General features: G+C 35.2%; 1 protein-coding gene across 1 annotated transcript in view; it reads right to left on the reverse strand.

The window, feature by feature from the left end:
- The window catches only part of HMCN1 (hemicentin 1), a 526,172-nt gene that overhangs the window by 367,896 nt on the left and 134,793 nt on the right, over positions 1-23,483 (reverse strand). The window lies entirely within an intron of this gene.

A 23,483-nucleotide genomic window follows, 5' to 3' on the forward strand; every position in this document is an offset into this window, starting at 1 on the left:
GGAATACAAAAGAAATTAGAGTTCATGGCCGGAAGCAGAGTTTTAAGGTATTAAATTAGATTGTAATAAGAAACTTAAGGTTGGAGTCAGGAGACAAACTAAAGGCAGTAATTTGTAGGAGATGAATTAATCAGTGTACAGCCTCCCAGTGAAAAAGGCAATCCTAAAACTAGATATTCTTCACCCAATGATAATGTAAGAAAGATCTTACATACGCTCATTCAGTAAGAGGCTCTTAACATGCAATCCATTACAGACTGGTTGAACTTAACACTCTGAATTTCTAGACCACTAAAGAAATAGTTGCAAATTAACCATGGTTTCATAAAACTACTGCACTGATCTTTGGTTATTTTTTAAAGCCTTGTTTTGTAAATAGGACAGTGTGACAGAGTGAGTACACCTTTCTCATTTCTGAGACATAATTAATTTTTACAGTAATTAGTCACACAATCTGTACAAACCTCTGGGGTGAAATATACTGAAGTCAGTATCTTTGATTTCAAAACAATTAAAAAATATAGCTTTATGATTCAGTAAGAAACAAGATGTCTTGGCTGGAAAATGAACAGGAAAGAATATTGACAAGAAAAATGACCACAGTGTTTCTCTCAGCAATCACAGGGTAAAGAAGTGGAATTACAGGCTAATTATCTAGTACTTCAAGCACGTAAAATATTTTGGAGCACATGAAAAATCAATGAGAAATATCAGTTCATTAGAGATTCAATGCACAGATTTGAAACTACGGCTTTCACTTGCAACATACAATCACAGTAGATAATAGTTATAGTATCAACGGGGCTCAACATTTTATTACTAACTTTACCTACCCAGTAAACAATGCTGGTATTAATTAGAGATATTTATAATCAAAAGAAAATAACAAATGATATTAATCTAAAGAGGTAATCAACAAAATGTTAATTAAGTTGTCCCCAGCTCCTAGGAATTAGCATAACTAATTCTAAACTCAAGAGTTAGGAGAGCCAAATAGATAACTCTAGAGATATATGAAATGCTCAGTACATTTTCACAAAGACAAAAATGATTACAGTTAAATGTCACCAGAAAGATATCACTAGAAACAGCTCCCAATACAGTGTTTACTAGTGACACAGGCATTGCACCATAGCCAAGCAAATATCCAAAGTGAGTAATGGTAACAGTTTAGTAATTATTTTCATGTGAATCCCTAAACTCAACCCAAAGTGATTATATTCAATAACTGTCACATTTCTGAAGGAAAATCCAAAAATTTTGCTGTAAGCATTTTCTTATCTGTACAGAAAAAAAATGATGATGATGATACCATACACATCCATCATAATGGCTCAACTGAAAAAGACAAACACCAAGTGTTGGTGAAAATGTGGAACAGTCAGGATTCTTACATACTACTGATGAGAATATAAGTTGAACCAACTTTCAAAACAGGTGGCATCTACTGAAGGTGAATTTATACTCTGTGACAGAACATTCTTTCCCCTAGATATTTAACCAAGAGAAATTAATGCATATGTACAACAAATGAACATCCTAGAATGTTCAGAGCAGTACTATTTGTATTAGATCAAAACTGGAAATTACCCAAATATATATATCAATAATGGAATGGATAGACTGTGATATATTCATAAAACTGAACTCAACACATGAATGAGGATGAATGATTTACAACTATGGGTAACAAAGTGGCTGAGTCTCACAAATAACAATGCTGAACAAAAGAATCCAGACATTAAAGTGTGCATGGTATGACTGCATTTATGTAAAGGACAGAATGTGCCAAACTAATCTATGTTTTCCAAGGCCAGGATATAAGGGTACCCCTTGTAACTGGAAGGTGGCCTGAAGAGGGTTTCTGGGGTCCTGGCAATGTATTGCCTCTAGATCTGCGTGTTGGTTACCTAGGATGTGTTGAGGTTGTGAAAATGTATTAAGCTGCAGGTTTATGGGTACTTTTCTGCATGTATATAATACTTCAGTGAAGAGTTTATAATAAAAGAAAAATTAATAATGATTCACAAAAGCCCTTTTCTAACCAAGCACATGCTTTTATTTATTAAGTTTAATTTAACTGAAATAAAGTTTCACTAATTAATTTCAAGAAATTCAACTATACACATAAAACTAAAGGGTATTCACGAGAAGACAAAAAAAAAAAGATTTCCATGGTAAAAATTTACAATAACACTGGATAACACATCAGATACATGGGAAAACAATAAATAAAATATACACTGATTTTTCAACTCTTAAAATACCATAAATTATAAGATGCACCGCTATGTTATGTGCCAATTAGAAAGGTAAAACACTTGTAATCGATCTCTGACATGCCACTGATTATAAAATAAATTCCATTAAAAACATTAAGTTTTTTTAAGTGTCTCTTATAATGGATAAGAAGTGTACCATAAACAAATAGTAATAACTGTGGGTACTCAGACTAGGAAAGGCTCCACATGGCAGGTATCCTCTGGGAAGGGGTTATCTATTAAGTGGGACCAAAAAAAAAAAGGTCTTTGAAGGGTAGAAAGGAAAGAAGTTAAGAGCTGGAAAGTGAGGTTATTCCAGGTTAAGGAAGCTTTAGAAGAAGAAGTGCAGAGGCAGCAAAGTACCCAACTTTGTGTGGAGTTAGAGAAGAGATAGCCTAATTAGAGTAGGGAATGGAGTATTAGGAAATATCTGGAGATATATTTGGATGGCAAGGTAAGGCCAGATTATAGCAGGTTGGAATTCCAACAAAAACTGTTTGGGTACCATTCAATTGGCAGTAACTGTCGGTTTTTACAGCAGTGACCAGATGTGATTAAAGTGATATTTGAGGAAGCTTATCTTACTGGATTGGGTGGGGGAAACTAGAAGTAGAGAAAGAAGAACTTATTGCAGTAATACAGGTGTGAAGTGATGAACACTTGGACTAGAGTGCTGACATTAGAAAATGCATTAAACAAAAATTTCCACAGTGTAACTTTATGATGCATTCCATATGTAAAACTAAGTTTGATGTTGTAGTAAGTACAACTTCCTAAAAGTAAACTACATGCTTTTCTTTTTTATAAGACATTTGACTTATGATTAGAAATTTGAACATGAGTTTGATTTATATTTTGTTCAAGTAAAAGAGATGAATAAAAGAGTTACAATGAGAAATAAATATTCCCAACCTTCTCAAAGGAGATTCATTCAAGCTTCATCTTTTTAAGACCTGAAATTTCTAAACACCTAACTAAACAAACTATTGGGTATTTACCTACTTAACTACATATGTTGGATGCTTACTGCATTTAGATCATGAACGACTATTAGCTATTTAATAACTGCATAACTGGATTTCTCTTTCTCGCTCTCTCTCTATCTTGATCCCTTTTTCTCCTCTAGCTACTTTTCTTCCAACAGAACCTGCACAGCACAGGCTCTCAAGTGTTTATAATCCTTATACTAATAGTAAGACTTAGAATGTTTAGTAAAGTTCTTTGCTCAATGAAACAGGGAAAAATCTGTGTGGTCTTCTTCACTGAGTTATGCAAATAACGATTATCTGTCTTTAGACAGGATCTTAGGTACACAATAAGCATTTGGGCACTTTTTTAACTTAAAAAGGTAGATTTCCAATTGGTGACTCATTATAGAATAATTACAAAACTGTCAAGAGACTATTTTTAGATTAAATTTGGTGTAATCATTCACTTCACCCATAATGCTATGAAAAGCACAGTATTACCAACACAGCAAGAGAGACAAATGGAATCAATTTTTCTCTTACAAGTTTTATGGATTGCAGGGTAGAAGACTGGCTGCTACCCCTCCTTTACTCAGAGTAGACATAATTAAAGGGGATAATGTGTCTGGAATTGGGAAGTAGAATTTCATATCTACTCATTCAAAATCTTCTGATTCATTTAGTTATAGGCATGTATTTGTGTTTATAAATCTTAATAAAAGAGCAATAGGAGCAAAGCCTATACCTTAAGAGACCTAAATGAAAGGACAGAATATAGGAACACAGTCTTTTACTGTAGTGACATGTAGTATAATCATGCTGGCAATTTAGAAAAAAAGAAATACTTTGGTCACAACTTCAAAGTAAAAAGTTAGTTTTTAACATAGCTAATGATAAAAGACTTACTATTTACCTATGGAACATCATAATTTCCGAAAAGGATGGAATCAGATTATCTAGTTGTCTGCTTCAATTACGTCTCAAACTATCAAGAGAGATGGTGGTAAATGTTGCTTAATGATTTTTAAAAACTGTATAATCGTGGTCTTTATGTCTGCATGCATTTTTGAAAGTAAACTATGGTTATTCTCATTCTTCCCTGTATGAATTTGTTGAGATATTATCTACCCTTTTCTCTATATTCTCTGTATATTTATGAAGTCACTTAGTAATGTAACTACATTCTTAAGCATAATGAATATTTTCTAATATACTGAATTTATAATTCCTTCAGTAACTTTTGCTTCTCTGGAATTCCTCAAGTTTTTCACAGTTCTTCTGATGAACAAGGATTACTATCACACAAAATAGAAAATATAGGCTTATTCAAGGATGGCATTTTTCCATTGTTTATTATAAACCATTCCTTAAGATTTACTAGTGTATATTACTTAACCACTAATGCTGAACTTTACAACATTTTAAAATTTTAGGTTTTCTGTCATTTATAAATCGCCTATTTTACCACTTAATATGTAGTAGTTTGCATCTGCCTCAGCAAAATCACTACTGTTGAATCTTTTAAAACAACAAATGCCATTTTTTGCAAAATGACCATTATACAACATGATGAAGTAAAACAGCTTTATCTGATTCTGAGGTATCATGCCCTTTGCAGTTTCCTCCATTTGGTCTCCATGAGCCTTCTATAAAAAATTCCCTGCAAAGTAGTATGTGCTTTCCAAAGCCGATACAATGTTTTATTGATTCGCTTAGTAACCTGTTTCAGACACTTTCAAATCAATTTTGTTTCATCAGGGAGTACCAAGCTAGAAATTACCCTCTCCAAAACAACTAAAACTACTAGACAATAGAGAGAATAACTTTTTAGAAAACATAATCCAACAATAGCAAAGGATTGTGATTCTTGAAAGATGACAAATGAGAGAAGCCTAGGATTACTAGCTGGAGGCAATTTCTGCCCTGAAAATGAAACTGAATTGAGGACACAGAGATCTGCGTTTGGAGAGGCTGAAACAACTAGAATTTTAAGAAAAGAATTCTAGAGAAGAGAGAGTTTTGAAAACAAAAAGATCCAGATATTTGCATAGGAGGCCTCTTGAGTCTTGTCTGAGTAACAATCTGTGCATGCCTGGGTAAACCACATGAGGACAAGACAGAACCACTTCTCACTAAAGAAAATTTTCTTGGGATAAGTAAGATAAAAATTCCTAGAGATCACACAGGCCCAGTAATTATATGAGTTCTTTTTTGCCAGAGCAGAGAGACCTTGTTGAATTCATGGTGAAATCAGCACAGACAATAGAAGGGCCATCCCTTATATGTAGGACTAAATTACCCCTAGAATAATGGCATTTTTCACTCACTCTATTAGAGCTTAAATACAAGCCTCAAGGATCAACCTAATCCATAAGCAACTCAACTCCCTGTCATATAAAGTCCAATAATTCTTAAATGAAAACAATATCCAACACTTAATGATATAAAATTAACAATGTCTAGCCTATAGTCCAAAATCACTAGACATACAAAGAAGCAGGAAAACATAAATCATAACTGGTCAACTGAAACAGACCCAGAAATGACAGAAATCATAAAACTAGCACACAATGATGTTAAAACAGAAGCTACAAATATACTCCATATGCTGAAGGATACAAAGGAAAATATGAACATAATGAGAAGAGAAATGAAAAATATAAATAAGAACTAAATGAAACTTCTAAAAAATGAAAAATACAATATCTGAAATGAAAAATACACTATATGCAATTAACAAAGGATTAGACACTGTAGAAGTAAAGAGAACCTAAAGAAATAGCAGTAGAATCTATTCAAAATGAAACACAGAGAGAAAAACTATTACATAATACAAACAGAACTTCAGTATTCTGTGGGTTAATATCAAATGGTCTAAAATATAAGTAATTGAAGTCCCAAAAGGAGAACAAGAACACAAAAGTATATATAAAGATATAATGGTCAAAACGTTTCCAAATTTGATAAAAAACTGTGTATCCACAGATCCAAAAGGTTCAACAAAACACAAGCAAGATAAACACCAAAAGAACTACATAAATAAACTGATGAAAACAGGTGATAAAGAGAAAATATTAGCAACCAGAGAAAGGGGAACATTACCTACAGAGAAAGAAACCTAAGCATGACTGCAGACTTCTCAGCAAAAACTAAGCAAGTCAGTGTTAGATGGAAAAAAGCAGTCAACTTAGAATTCCATATATAGTAAAAATAGGAAAGGCAAAAATAACACTTCTCTGTAGAAAGAAAGAGGAAGGAAGGAAGGAAGGAAGGAAGGGAGGGAGGGAGGGAGGGAGGAAGGGAGGAAGGAAGGAAGGGAGGGAGGGAGGGAGGAAGAAAAGCTGAGATACTTTGTCACCAGCAAACCTGTAGCACAAGAAATATTAAGGGAAGTCCTTTGGGCACTAGGAAAAAAAATACCTGGTTGAAACGTGGACCTACTCAAAGAAATAAAGAGAGCCAAAGATGACATATCTAAAGGTAATTATAAAACACTATTTTTAAAACTTATTTAAAAGATAATTAGCAATTTAAAACATTGTACATTAGTAGCAATATATTATGGGTTCATTAAATATGCAAAAAAAATTAATGACAAAAATAGCTCAATAGATGAAAGGAGAGAAATGAAAATATACTATTGTAAACATTATTTTATAATACGTGAAGTAATATTACTGAAAGTATATTATGATAAGTTAAAGTTGATATTAAACATTAAATCAACCACTAAAAATATAAAACATTGAGCTGTAGTTAATAAGCCAACAGTGGAAGTTAAAGGAGCAATAAAAATATGTTCAATTAATGCAAAGGAAAACAGAAAAAAAGGTCTTAATGTAGCAAAGAACACATGGAACAAAAACAAAAACAGATAATGAGCTGATATATATAAGCCCATGCATATTGATAATTATATTAAACATGTATGGTCCAAACACTCCAGTTTTTAAAAAGGGAGTATTACTCATGATACAAAAAGCAAGATGCAATCATTTGCTGTCTACAAGAAACACACTTTAAATATGAAGACACTGGTAGAGGAAGTGCAAAAGAATGACAAAAAAGATTTATCGTATAAACATTAAGCATAAGAAACCTGAAATTGTTTTATTAAAATAAGAAAAATTAGATTTCAGAATAAAAAACATTTCCAGAAATAAAAGAGAGTGTTCAATATGATACAGGGTCAACTCATCAAGAACACATAACAATTCTATATAAATATGCACCCAATAACAGAGCCTCAAAATACATGAAGCAAGATGTAACATAACTTAGAAGACAAATATACAATTAGATTTTAGCATTTCTCTTTTGATAACTGATAGAACAAGTGGACACAAAATCAGTAAGTATATAAATTTGAAAGACACTACCAACAATGAAACATAATTGACATTTATAGAACACTCAACCTAAAAACAGAAAAATACACAGTCTCAAGTGCAAAGATCCAAGTATGGATATTTGAAAATTAAACAAGATACTACCCAGGAAATCATGGATCAAAGAAGAAGGCACAAAAGAAATTAGAAAATGTTTTAAACAGTACAAATGAAAACACAATAGATTCTAATTCCTGGGGAGTCACTAAAACAGTGCTTTCAGAAACATTATAGCATTACATGCTTACCTTTAAAAAATGTCAAAAAGGTCTCAAAGTAAAATAATGATCTAGGTTCCCAGACTGATCAGACAAAAGGTGCTTTAACCAAAATAAACACTGGAAGCACCCAACAGTCTGACAACAGAGAAATGGATAAATTGTGGTCTATTCATGAAATAGAATGCACTAAATAAAAAAGAATGAACTAATGTTACACACAAAAGCATAGATGAATCTAAAAAACATTAAATTAAGTGAAAAAACTAGACACAAAAGTTTCCATCTACATGAAATATTAGAGAAGACTAAGCCAATCAGGTGACAGAAAGCGAATCAGTGTTTGACAGGCTGAAAGGCAAAGAACAAAATTGACTGGGATGGGGCATAAGGGAAGTTTTAAGGGTGATGGAAATGTTCTATAACATGATTGTGGTGGTGGTTACACAAGTGTATAAATTTGCCAAAAATCAACAAAAGGTACCCTAAATATGGTTGCACTTTAGTTTATGCAAACTCTACCTCAGTAATATTGGCTAAAACATATTATGTGAATATACAGCATGTATAGAAATATGGTTAATGTCATAAGAATGCAAAGATATATATATGTTATAAGCATGCTTTGTGTTCATATGGGGTAAAGTAGTAAATATATATGCATATATATGTATATAACTGTATGTGGGTATACTGTGATTCATTCTCTAGTTCATTGTTCAGAAAGCATGTGATTGAAGTTCACAGTAGGATAAGATGCTCAAAGTGTTTAAGACAAAACCCCTGCCCTCAGGGGCTCACCATCAGGCACCATAATAGAGATGAGAGAAACAGGAGAGTATGAGGAAAGGAAAGATTAATTCAAGTGGGCCCAAGGATTCAAAAGGCAGCTACGGAGAAAGAGAACTCAACTTTTTGTCACCTTTATAAATGGTCTCCCTCATCAACTATAAAACATAGAGTTTTTTAGCCCTTGATTTTGCCAAATATGAGCACAAATTTTCTTTTGATAACCACTGAAGAGTGGACATTATAAATAACTATTTCTTGTAGTTGAAGACTCAAGCTGATGCTAGCATTGACATAGACATCAGAGAAAAAAAATTCATAATATCAACATCATTTGATATTTCAATCTCCAAAGCTAAATGTTATTTTTACCATTCTTTATATTCTAATTTCTGAATGGGAAGAAGTGGCTCCCAGACTTGTGGTTTTCCATGAATGAATCCCAAATAATTTCAGTTTCAGTGGCAACTGACAACCGTATCAGTGCTCCTCAATTTTTTTTTTTTAAACAGCCTTATTTGTCAAATCAAGCCTTATGCAGAAAAAAACACAGAAAACAGGTAAAGGCACAACTGTTCCAGTAGAAACTAGAGTGCAGTCCACTGCAGAGCCCCCAAGATCTATCTACCCCAAACAAGCTCCAAGAAGCAGTTTATGAGAAAAGAATCTAAAAAACAGTGGATATATGTATATGTATAACTGATTCACTTTGCTGTACAGCAGAAAGTAACACAACATTGTAAATCAACTATACTCCAATAAAAATTTTAAAAAATAAAATATAAAAGTTTTTTGAATATGATACAAGATTTAATTTTTTTCACAGATGGCCTTTATCAATTGTGAAAGTTTCTTCTATTTCTAATTTGCTGAGTTATCATGAATATATGTTGAATCTTATCAAATGCTTTTTTAAAATTGAGATGATCGTATGTTTTCTACTTTTTATTCTGTTAATATGTTGAGCTACCCTGATTTTTTTTTAATGTTAAGTCAATCTGGCATTTCTGGGATAAATCACACGTAATCATAATGTAGTACTGTTTCGTATATTGCTGGATTTATTTTGCTACAATTTGTTAAGATATTTTTGTCTATGTCATAGAAAATGTTTCTTTGTAATTTTCCTTTCTTGTAATGTTTTTGCCTTGTTTTGATATCACAGTAATTCTGATTTTATTAAATGAATTGGGATATCTCCCTTTTCTACTATTTTCTGCAAAGAAAAAAAAGAAGCACAGTTTAAAACTTCTTTGCTGCATAATCATAGAATAAAATTATAACGAAAAAACAACTCATTCATTTATTTGATACAGGCACAAAAACATTAATTTGCTTATTATTCTTCCAGGTAGGGAATAATAAGCTGTGGATGCCCCATTAGAGTTTATTCAATGAAGGGAGGCTCACAGAGTCTCTCCACGTGGGAGTCAGCTTTGCTTCGTTCCACAACTGCAAAAATCAATCTACACTTGGAAAGTCTTCTATGGTCAATAGAGCTAGCCAAGCATGCTTATGTGCCCTTTAAAATAACACTTAAATACTTATAGTCTAAAGAAAAAATAAGTTTAAACCTCTCGAAGTTATTCAGTCTGACAAACCTTCAAGTATGTAATGAGCGGTTTTCCATTAGGGTCCTAGTCTTTTCTACCTCTGTTTAGGCTAGAAATTTCTAAAAGAACAGTTCTTTTGTGAAATTCTGAACTTCAACTTCCAGGCCCCAGCTAAAAGAGGAAGTATAAGGAATGAGTGAAATGAACAAATACTATAAAACTTATGCAAATATTTTCGAAGCTGCAAAAGTATTCAGGGTAAGTTTGGAAAAATTACAAACTGGTTTTTATTTCATAAAAACTGACTGTTTCTATTGTGTTTACTTTGGAAACCTCTTCTGTAAATGAGCTTTTTTGTTTGATATTGCACCCTGAATTCATAAATGACATTTGTCTAAATCCACATACTGAGTATTGTTTTATAATACATTTCTAATAAAAAGTGAAGAACATTGCAAAAAAAAAAGCAAAAACAAAAACCAAAAAATCCAGGAAGCCAGGATCAGAATACCTATTCTTGTGATAATTCTTCTACTACAAAATAATGGAAATTCAGGACAAGTTATCTATTTCCTAAAGAAGATACGAAAGTGAATTAATTGACTAACAATCAAATTGGTCTTTTTGTCTGATATTTCCCTATCTGTAATTTTCTTAACTATATTGTGTAAGACAGTATTATGTCATTAAAAACAGTAAAGTGTTAGGTATTACCGATGACTTTCTCCACCACAACAGACTATGCTAATGTAGATATTGCTACGAAAAGTTCATCTTTGTCATATATCTATTACCTCATATAAAGTACATCCATGTAACAAATTCTAACAGCACTATGATATCTCTGCATATTTACTTTTTTAACGCTATACTCTTTAGCGTTGGTTATCCTATCAGGAAAATAGAGAAGTCCAAAGCAGAGGGAAAAGTATATTCACTGGCAAGAACAATCTGAACAACTGAATCTGTGATGTACAAAGAAAACAACATCAACTGATGGACAGGTTGATTCAGAAGAATTAAGGAAGGGTTCAGAAGGGCTTCTGAAGGGTGGCAGAATATGGTACCTCCACATATGCTTCTTTGACACAGGATTATTTTGAGCTGATTATTTTGAGAAACAGCAGACACAGAAGAGGCTCTGAAAACCCTTTTATAAGGGAAATTTACATTTATAAAGGAAATCTCCATTTGTAAGGGTGTCTCCCTCTCCATATCAGGAAGACAAAGATGACTCTAAGTCACAAGAAATTCCTCTGACTTAAATCTGCATAACAAACCTTACCTTTGTTAACCTTGCTTTTCCTGGTCACCTGCCCAAAACTGCCTCCCCAGCTTTTCCTTCTTTTGACTTATCCTGAAAATAGTATTTAGGCCTGAGTTCTAAGCCATCTTGGAGAGCAACTAATTTTTCCCCTGGGTATCTTCCATGTGTACATAAGGTATACATGTTAATAAACTTCAATTTGTTTTTCTCTTGTTAAATTGTCTTTTGTTACAAGGTTCAGCTGAGGCATAGAAGGGTAGAGGAAAATTTATGTTTTCCTCTCCTCACCTCCTCATCCCACTGAAGTAAGTGCCAGGTTTTTGGCAGAAAGGAATAATAGAGAGAGCCCTGGACACTAAGTCAGAGTACCTGGGTTCGACATCATCCTCTGACTTAGAATCAGCAATCCCTGCTTACATTAGATGTGACTAAATTTAGATACAGGTTCTCCCTGTGTGCAGTGAAACTATTAGCCAAACAATTCCTTTCTTCTTCAATTTTCTATAGCATAGAGTAGAAGACCTGAGATTTTATGTAAATGTGGAAATCACTGGGGATTTCTTCTAGTCCAAATCTCAATGTAATTCCACCATTTTAATTCTTCATTCATTCAGTCAACAGATATTTTAGTATCTGCTGATATTAAGTTTCTGCTAGTTTACTATATGCTTGGCACTCTGGCAGGCAGCAGAAATATAAAAACAAAAGCGGTTCTGGCTCATGTGAAGCTTATAGCCTATTACAGTAGATACACTGTTATAATAATACAGCATGATGATACAGTAAGAGAGGGACAAAGGACAGGCACCTAGCCCAAATTTGGGGATTCAGGGAGGTCCACTGAGGGAAATCACTTCTAACATGAGACTGAAGGATGAATGGGAATTAGCCAGGTTAAGGGAGGATGAGGGATTGATGGCTATGGGTACAGAGTCTGGAAAGTTTTCTGGGAGGAAAGAACAGCCCGTCCAAAGTCTCAGATGACAAAACAAAATGCATCAGAGAAACTAAAACAAGTATATTCTCTAATCAAAACAGTATGGTACTGGCACAGAAACAGACACATAGATCAATGGAAAAGAATAGAGAGCCCAGAGATAAACCCACACACTTACGGGAAATTAATTTCAACGAAGGAGGCAAGAATATAAAATGGATAAAAGACAGTCTCTTCAATAAGTGGTGCTGGGAAAACTGGATAGCTACATGTAAAAGAATCAAATTAGAATATTCTCTAACACCATATACAAAAATAAACTCAAAATGGATTAAAGACCTAAATGTAAGACCGGAAACAATAAAACTCCTAGAGGAAAACATATGCAGAACAATCTTTGACAAAAATCGTAGCAATATTTTTTTGGATCTGTCTCCTAAAGAAAAGGAAATAAAAGCAAAAATAAACAAATGGGACCTAATTAAACTTAAAAGCTTTTGCACTGCAAAGGAAACCATTAACAAAACAAAAAGACAACCTACCGAATAGAAAATATTGCAAATGATATGATCGAAAGGAATTAGTATCCAACATATATAAACAGCTCACACAACTCAACATCAGAAAACCCCAATTAAAAGATGGCCAGAAGATCTGAATAGACATTTTTCCAAAGAGGAAATGTAGATGGCCAACAGGCATGTGAAAAGATGCTCAATGACGCTAATCATCAGAGAAATGCAAATCAAAACCACAGTGAGATATCACCTCACACCTGTCAGAATGGCTATCATCAAAAAGAACACAAACAACAAATGTCGGCAAGGATGTGGAGAAAAAGGAACCCTCGTACACTGATGGTGGGAATGTAAATTGGTGCAGCCACTGTGGAAATGAGATGGAGGCTTTTCAAAAAACTAAAAATAAAACTACCATATGACCCAGCAATTCCACTCCTGGGTATATATCTGAAAAAAGCAAAAACACTAATTCAAAAAGATACATACACCCCAATGTTCATAGCAGCATTACTTACAATTGCCAAGATATGGAAGCAACCTAAGTGTCCATCAATAGATGAATGGATAAAGAAGATGTGGTGTGTATACACACACACACACACACACACACACACACACACACACACACAATGGAATACTACTGAGCCATAAAAAAGAATGAAATCTTGCCATTTGCAGCAACATGTATGGACTTGGAGGATATTACGCTAAGTGACATAAGTCAGACAGAGAAAGACAAATATTGTATGATATCACTTCTATATGGAATCTTAAAAAACAATAAACTAGTGAATATAACAAAAAAGAAGCAGAATAACAGATGTAGAGAACAAACAGAGCAGCTACCAGTAGGGAGAGGGCACAGGGGAGGGGCAAGATAGGAGGAGAGGATTAAGGGGTACAAACTATTATGTATAAAATGAGCTACAAGAATGCATTGTACAACATGGGGGATACAATTGATGTTTTATAATAACTGTCAATGCAGTGTAACCTTTAAAAATGGTGAATCACTACACTGTACACCTGTATAATGCTGTACATCAACAATACTTCAATTAAAAATAGGAAGAAGTACATTGTAACTGAACCCACATGGCTCACTCTACATTAAACCTAGTCATCCTCTAGGACTGAAGTCCCCTCAATTATCAGTCTCTTTTTGTTCTGTCACCCTCATTCTGTTCTATGCTTTCTTCCCATTAACTTTTCACTCATCTTTCTAGCCCAAAGCTTCCACTGTGATTTCTAAAAACTCCATTTCACTTATGGACTCCCTTACTTCCAGTCTTCACCAAAAATTCAAGGTACTTCCTAACCTCAAGGGAAATATGTCACTTAGGCTGATTTCTTCTCCAATAACTTTCTTTAATGAAGGCTGTTCATTCTCCTGTACTCCATACATTTTAGAGACCTGAGGCAGCTTTCTCTTTCCTCACTACTGATTTCCCCACCCTGAGTAAAGCCCTGCTCCTTTGAAACCTACATCAATCCATCTTTATTGCTCTGTTGCTGCTGGTCCTCATTTATTGAAGACTTTGGCACCTGGCCTGCTGTCTTTCTCTCTATCCCAAGCCTTGTCACCACAGTGATTTCCACATTCACACAGATGACTTGTCCCCTGCTGACTCCTGGTCTCCTATAACCACATCACCACTTCATTTCAGCCACAAACCCCCAGAGCCACATCATGGGACTGGCTATCAACTAGGGCAGCTCTAGACATCTTACTTCCTCACCACAGGCTCTAAATCCTTCAGTCTCTATACTTAGTTGCTCTCTCTAAAACCATTTTGCACCATGATTATGTGTACTACATCTATTTTCGCTTAAAATTGAATCCTTAAAGCCTAACATATAGTAGGTAGGCCTCAACATTGTTTGTTGAATGAATAAATGAGTGAAGTGAATAAAGCAAAGAATGAAGATATAAATAAATAAGAGAATGACAGAGAGACAAGTAAATATGACCCATGGCCACAGACTAAATGAGCCATGAGGTGAGGAAAGCATGCACTGACTGGGAAGGCTAGTATGAAAATAGAATGGAAAGCATTTTAATAACTGACTGAATGTGAACAGCAAAGGAAGGGAAAGTGTCAAGGATGACTCAGGCCACCTGGGCTGGGATGACTGCAAGAAATGTGGTAGGGCTTCCCTGGTGGCGCAGTGGTTGAGAGTTCCCCTTCCAATGCAGGGGACACGGGTTCGTGCCCCGGTCCGGGAAGATCCCACATGCCGCGGAGCGGCTGGGCCCGTGAGCCATGGCCGCTGAGCCTGCGCGTCCGGAGCCTGTGCTCCGCAATGGGCGAGGCCACAACAGTGAGTGTGAGGCCCACGTACCACGGAAAAAAAAAACAAAAAAAAAACAAGAGAAAGAGTATGTTCACAGGCTAGGCAAGGTTGGAACACAGACACTTAGAATAACAGGAGAAAGAAGTACCAGTAAAGGAGACAGAGAAGGAACAGAGATCCACTGGGAAAGAACATCAATCATATCATGGATGCTCAGGGCAAGAGGGTTGCAAAAAAGCAAAAACGATCAGCAGTGTCACCTTTTACAAAGAATGAGGACAGAGGCTACAGTCTTGGATTACATGAAAAGAACAGTTCTAACTGGGTACAGAGAGTGAAAATTAGATGCCAGAATAAATAGGTAGGAGGGGACAAAAGAAGTAATTATCCCTCAAGAAGTTTGGTGAAGAACAAAGAAGCAAAATTTAGAAGGTGAAGTTTGGGTCTTGATTTTGCTTTTGGATAAGCAAGACTTGATCTCTCTCCTCTTAGATTCCAGAATCTGGCATCTTTAGACACTAGATCTATGTGTGATTCATTCTTGCATCCCCATAGCTCACAGCATAGAGCCTTGTCTGTAAACCTGGTCTGTAAGTATACTGAGTGCATTTGAAATTTCTGTTTTGAGTGAAAATGCCTTCACTGCTTTTATTTTTAAAATAATACATACTCATTATTTTAAAAATCAAGAAAGCACATAAAGCAAAAAAATATTAAAATTACTTGTCCCATAATTGCCATCAACATATTTGGGTACGACCTTTCCAATTTTTCTAGAAATATGCATATATATGTAAATGATTAATGTATTTTTAAAACTGTAATCTAACAGATATAAAATTTTAATGATCATTTGAAGTAACAATAATTTAAATTACTTGTTTTTATTAATTTATTAAATTTTAAAATTCATTATCAAATTATTGAGTTAATATATTAATTTAATAAATATTATTTGAACAATGGGCAAAGGTTCACAAATGGGTTCACTAATGCCGAGGACTTCCTATTCCCAGAAGAAATTTTCAAATTTTAAATGGTTTAACCAGACTATGTGTTTTTTCCTAAGTTCATAATTGTTAAAGGTGATAAAATATCCCAACAATGATATTTTAAAAGTAAATTAATTATTTGTACCTATTTAAAATTATAATCAAGGATTTTGAAAATTTTTTTCCTTCACACCACAGCTGTTTAAATTGTATGGTAAATGACCTTAAAATACAGTTTTCTTCTGAGGCCTTTAGCAAGAAAGAGAAAAGCTATTTGTAATTTTTGCCACAAAGCCAAATCACGTCCAAGATGTAACAAGGGAGCTCTCAAAAGTAGCTCATACCATCTCTCAAAGATTTTGCTTTTATAACCCTATTACAGTTGGCTCATTCCAGGGATGCATAAGGAAACCTGGAAAATATATGAAGCATGGACTCTGTTTCCATTTATCTACCCTAGATCATAAGGAAATTTCTTATATAAAACTTCCTCTGCTTTGACTCTTAACTCTTTCATCTCCTCTTTGCTACGGCAGAAGAGAAGCAAAAATTAGATTGCCCCTGACGAATGTTTCTAATTTATGCTGAAACAAGTGCAACTAAGGATAAATCATGATATATATATTTGGCATTTACAGAGCATTTGCAACCTAATATCTTCATGGAACTTCTTACCACTTCACTAAATAAGCCTACTGATTTCAAAGTTGTCTGTTGGTTTATTATTAAATAGAAATATTAGAAGTAAAATCATGGGTTTTCTTCATTCTTTGTACATGAAATCCTTTAAACTGCCTTTCAAAGAAGCAAATTCATGTTTTCTCCAGAGGTATTAAGTTACTTTTAATTGATACAATTATTTCTGCCAAAGGTACTAACCAAGTCTTTTCTTGCAACTGTAAAATAATATTTATCTAATGTGTTTAGTCCACAAGTTACGACTTTTTTCTTTCAGATCAATAGTAATTATATAACAGGACTTCTGGATAGGTAATTAAAAAAAGAAAATTAGAAGATTATATAAACTCTTCTATGTCTAGAGATTAGCAACAGTCAATTACCTTGGGCCAAATTATTTAATTATCATTATTAAAGGAAAATACTAGCAGTAGGTACCTCTTGACCTGGACAATATATGTAGTACCCAGACCTTTTTATTTCCCCCCTTCTATGATAAACTAAAGACTGAATTTTGGTATCCTGGTCACACAGATTTCTTGGTCAGATGGAGCACTTGGCCTACACATTCGGAAGCCTTCTGGGAAATAAAGGACTAAGATTCCAAAATTCTTCTTCCCAAGATTCAAGATTAGGTCCTTTTCAAAATAATCTGGGCACATGATTTCACTCAATTTCCACCAAAAAAAAAACCACAAAAAACTTGCTGCCTTTAATAATTCCTAGATTGGATGATTAAATGATAATTGCTTTCTTTTTTTCCATTAATTTTTTAAATTGAACTATGGTTGATTCATAATGTGTTATTTCAGGTATACAACATAGTGATGCAGTTATATATATAAACATATATATAAATATAAATATATATATATTCTTTTTCAGATTCTTTTCCATTATAGGTTATTACAAGATATTGAATATAGTTCCCTGTGCTATTATACAGTAAATCCTTCTTGTTCTGTAATTGCTTTCTTCACAACGATATAAAAACTTTAAAATACATAAATACAATATTTTTGGAAACAACAGGTATATAAACTCTTAAATGTGTTAAATCTCTTGTTCTTTCTGAATTAATATAAGATCAGATATACTCTGGTGTGTGTTTGTAAAGAGAGAAATCATGCCTACTATTTTACCACAGACATATACCTTCTCTAAACAAAAAACTTTAAAAGGAAACTTTAAAATTTAAATAGATAAAATATGAAAGGAAACATCCAAGTTGTTGAGGCTCTCTGAAAATGCCTCAATAGAATTTTATTTGCTTCAACACTGCAGATTTTCTTCATGTTTTCTTGTGTTCCTTTGTGGTTCCCAGCAGGAACTCGTCAAGAGATCATCATGGTCGATGACTTTAAAGGCTAATTAGTGATTTCACTTTTAAATGTCAAGCACTTGGGACATTTTTTTTCTCAACTCAAACCTTTAGTTTCCATCACAACTCCAATAAAAATAAAGACCAAGCCTTCTAAATGGAGATAAAAGATTTCTTTCAAGTCAGTGCAGACCTGAATAAATTTTTCAAAGACTTTGAGTCTGACACTATAACTTTTTGATAGTTAAGACTCTTGCAAATCCAGAGTTAGCTATACAAGTAATTGATTGATTAGTTAAAACTGACATCTCATAGTCAAAATTAATATTTTATTTCAGCTTCTAATCAAAATAGAGTCAGCTAAGTAAACAGTTTCATTTCTTTTTCTATTTATTTTGGTCCTGTTGAATGCACGTAACCTATTGGCTAACATTTGCTCTTAAATAACATTTGTTTTTCTTTAAGAAATATTTTTTTCAGGGCTTCCCCGAGGGCGCAGTGGTTAAGAATCTGCCTGCCAATTCAAGGGACACGGGTTCGAGCCCTGGCCTGGGAAGATCCCACATGCCACAGAGCAACTAATCCCATGAACCACAATGACTGAGCCTGAGCTCTAGAGCCATCAAGCCACAACTACTGAGCCCACGTGCCACATCTACTGAAGCCTGCACACCTAGAGCCCGTGCTCCGCAACAAGAGAAGCCACTGCATCGAAAAGCCCGCGCACCACAACGAAGAGTAGACCCCGCTCACCGCAACTAGAGAAAGCTCGTGCACAGCAATGAAGACCCACATAGCCATAAATAAATAAATAAATTTACAAAAAAAAAGAGAGAGAGAGAGAAATATTTTTTCAGGCATTCTTCTTTCTCTTTGCTTTTTTGGTATTTTAGAAAGACGCTTTAGTGAGTCGTATCCATTCTGTTCTGAGTTTTGTAGACAAGTAATACCAGGGGTCAAATATCATGACTGTCTTTGGAACACTTTCATATTGAAACTCACATTTCATAGGCAGTGAGTTTTGTTTTGTGGATATGACTCCCACGGCCCTTATGGAATGTACTGCCACAGTCTGTAACTAGTACTTCAAATAGTTCCCAGAGCCACTATATACATGAAACCATGAAGTGAAAGATGGAATTCCTATTTTTTTACAGAGTGTATCCTTTTAAACACTCGCTATTCCCCACTATTTCACATTGCAGAAGGGCTCCATTTGACTCGGTATATTTTGCCTAAATAAGATTCTATTGAGAACAGTCTTTTTTTTTTTCCACTTGCAAGGAGTATTATGTATTATGTATACTTTAAATGTCATTTTGAAAAACTGTTCACTTTCTCAGAGGTCTATGAGCAATAAATAGTTTTTTAAACCGTAAATTATGTTATGTTTTGGTTTTTTCTAAACAAATGGAACCATACAGTACACATGGCTTCATTTAACCATATTGGTGACCTATAAAGCACTCCCAGGTGCCCTGGAGTGATAACTACAGGAGCATTAGTTCCCAGCACACACTCATGACATGTCAATCTTAGCATAGTAATAGAGGAAGAAATCATTCCACTGGAACTAAGGTACGTATTCCTTTTTTGGTATTTTTGTGGATGTAGAGACATCTGTATTATTTTAAAGTACGAGGTCTGAGCTCTCCACTTCATTTGCAACATTTAATTAGGTGAATTCAAAGAAGGGATAAGTGGAAACACTTATGCCTTGTTTTCATACATTTCCTGAAGCTTTCTAGATGTTATAATTGTCTCTGATACATTTTCAAATTTCAGAGGAAACACCCATTTCTACTTATTTTCAAGGTCAGCAATAAGGTTATGTTTTTGAAACAATGTCTGGAGTGAAACTTGAAATAGAGGAAAACAAAATGGCAGATGCCTCACTTCAGAGCACTAACTGTTCAAAACCCTGAGTTTCAGAGTCTCATCATTAAGCCCATATACAGAAAACTCTTGGTCTGAATTCTAGCCACAAGTAGGCTTTAGCCAAAATTGCAGGAAGCGGCTGTGCTGAATTCATACTCCAGCAAAGCTTACAGTTTTTCTTTTTTCTTTCTTTTTTTTGGGCAGGGGGAGATGCACTGCATTTCATTTCCATGAAGATGTGGGAATGGACAGAGTCACAGCTGCTTTTAAATTTGTACATGCTACTCTATTCTCACTGGTTTTAAGGTCATTAGTACTTGATTTTTAGGAATCGATCAATACAATTCTACAGATTTTATTTTTTATTGATATTGCTACACTGACAATCAAAACCAACTTAGGCTTGCTTTTATTTCACAAAGTTGCCTACAAATGAATGGGGCGTGTATGCAGTGTTAACATCAGCCTCCATACAGTTTTTCTAATATCAGTACTGACCCCTATGAAATAGAGCATGAAACTAGGAAGAGAAACACATCCAGTAATTTCTAATCAATGAGGATTTTTGTTGCCAGGTTGTTGGTATTTTGCACCAATCAGTTACAAGATTGTCATTTCATTTTCCTCTGCTTTAGTTACTTCCTCTGAAATATCTAGTGAGTTCAACTCTTCCCTTCCCATTGGAAATTCCTTAGTGGAAAAAAATAAAGATGTTTTCTTTATCTTAGAGTCTCAATTCATGTTACAGACAGAAAGATGATCATCTGCTCTGTCTTCTTCTAGAAGAACTCCATGGACCTATTTCTCAGCTCCAGGATACTACTCCCAGCCAATCACCCCTCATCTTACCATGCAGGACACTGCAACTACACATGCTGACTCCAGGAAGACTCCCAGGGGAGTGGGATTTATTCTGCTTGGGGCTTCTTGTAGAGTGCTTATCATGTTATTATTATTACTAGTGTTTTATAGGTCACTGATATGGGTAAATGAAGCCATGTGTACTTTGTTTCCATTTGTTTAGGGAAAAAACCACGTAATTTATTGTTCAAAACATTATCTATTGTCCATATGTCTGTGATGATTAAAGGAATGCACTCAGCATAGTGTCTGCAATAAAATAAGCACTCTATAAGGCTGATCTATATTATTATGACTATAATCAATGTTATTATTATTCCCAAAATAAGGAGTTAAACCCTTTACCTTTAAATGGCTTTACTGCAACGTCAAAATAAGGAAACATGACAAATACAGGGACATTGTAAATGTTTGAGCATCTTACAGTCTTTAGTAGTTCTGAGTCCATTCTCCCTTAGGTATTTATTTGTAAATGTGGGGCTCACTGAGCCCTCCACAGAATAAGGTCATCCAGGACCTACAATCAAAGCAAAACCATAGGTCCTCTCTGGCATCAGAGGACCTCCAGGCTCGCTGATTTCCATTTTCCTGAGACTCTATTCAGCTTATTATACGTATTCCTTATTTTATTTAAGCTTCAGAACAATCCTGTGAGTTAATTAGTATGCCATTTTTTACATGAAGAAACAGTCTCAGAGACGTTATATAAAGTTACATAAAGTTGTCCAACTATTTAAAGACAGAGAAGTCATTCCAACCCCGATCTCCCCGATTCTAAAGCCCCGTCACAGCATGCTGCCTTTGGCCATCTCAACACAGATGGACAGTAAATATATATTTCTTTGTTTTAGGAAAAATTATACAAATGTTGGTGGAATGTTTTGACTAACATGTACCACTAAATAAAAACATTTAATATTTATTGGTATGTTCTAAATACAATAACCTTATGAGGTAGGTACCATCATTCTCCCCATTTTCAGATGAGGAAACTGAGACAGAAAAACTACGTAACTTATCTAATGTCACATGGCTGGGATATGAGCCACAGTCCCAGAGCCTGGAGTCTTTACTGCACAATACTGCTTGTGCTGGATACTTTCATTTTGCCCCTCCAGATCCATTCTCTGCCTTTCTCCATTAGGCTCTGTGTCCAGGGATACTGATCTTTATGGACCGCCTCACTAGGGGCTCCTTGGTCTTGAGGCAGGAGATAGATGGGCTCCAGGCTTAGCAGCATGTTCCCTGTGGACAGATACTCCAAGATGAAGAGGGGGAAGAGCTAAGCCCTGCCCATAGAGACCACATGTTTCTCATTCTCGAGGTCAAGGAAACCTTCTCGACTATACATGAGCAGAGAGGCTCCTTGGAGGTCAGAAAGGGAGTGATGTCAACCTACTCAAAGGCCTCTTTGCTAGAATCCATCTTGGCTAAGAGATGCGCGCGCACACATGGGAGGACCCAGAGATTAACCAAATACAGACTCGGAACCAGACAAAGCAAGATGATTGGCCAAAGAAAACCTGGAAAAAAGGTCCCAAAGGAGTGATTCAAACTACCAAGAGGGCGTGACTCTTTCTCTGAGTCCGCCTGTGTGTCTATCCACAGGTATTCTTTTTCCTTCTTATAAACACTTGACTTGTTTCACTACTTTCCGTTTCTTTGTGGAAATTCATTTTCTGCAAAGCTGTACAGGCCAGGGCCTTGTCACTGGTCTAGTGGCTAAGATTCAGCTCTCTCACTGCCACGGCCTGACTTCAATCTCCAGTCGGGAACCGAAATCCTGCTTCAAATCGCTTCAGGCTGAGGGCACCCAAGATCAGTGGCCCAGCTTCCAATTAGATTGGGTGAAATGAAAGGGATAAAGAGGAGTTGGGTATTTATTCCCCTGGTTCCATCCTCCAGGGCTGCAGTTTGCCTATCAGAGGTCCTTAGCCTTGATCTCCCTGGGTGCTGGTCCAAGCTCTCTCTCCTCTATTGTTGCTGGACTCTTAGTGCTTCACCATTCCCTGTTGGCTGCCCTTAGGCCTACCCACACCTCGGTAATCTGCTATTCAGTAAACTCTCTTTTGCCCCTGTCGAGCGAGCCATCTGTTTTCTGCCCAGATGATTACTGATATCCTGCTTCTTTAATCATTCTTAGAGAAAAATTCTGGGATGACCTCTCCTCTCTCCTTGCTGTTGTAAGAAAATTGATGGTAAACTCCCAGAGCATGTTGACTTTAGCAGCGGTTGGTCTTGCCTAGGAGGGCGGAGAACTTAGAATGGAGATTCCTAATGTCCTGGACTTTTACTACCCTGCCACATATTCAGAGAAAAGTAGACAGCCTTTCAGTGCCTTGCCAGCCACTTATAAGGCAGAGGGTAGTAAATTTAGATCAGATGCCCAAGTCTATTTTTAAGAGATAGAAAGGATGGGGGGAATGGGATCTGCAGTTTTGCTACTTGAAAACAAACATTAAAAAATAAACATAAAATGTTTTCAAAGGCTTATTATATGCTGGGTACTACTGAAATTTCCCTATTTGCTTAATCTTATGTGGTTGGTATTATATG

Source organism: Lagenorhynchus albirostris, chromosome 2, assembly GCF_949774975.1.
Source record: "Lagenorhynchus albirostris chromosome 2, mLagAlb1.1, whole genome shotgun sequence".
NCBI lineage: Eukaryota > Metazoa > Chordata > Mammalia > Artiodactyla > Delphinidae > Lagenorhynchus > Lagenorhynchus albirostris.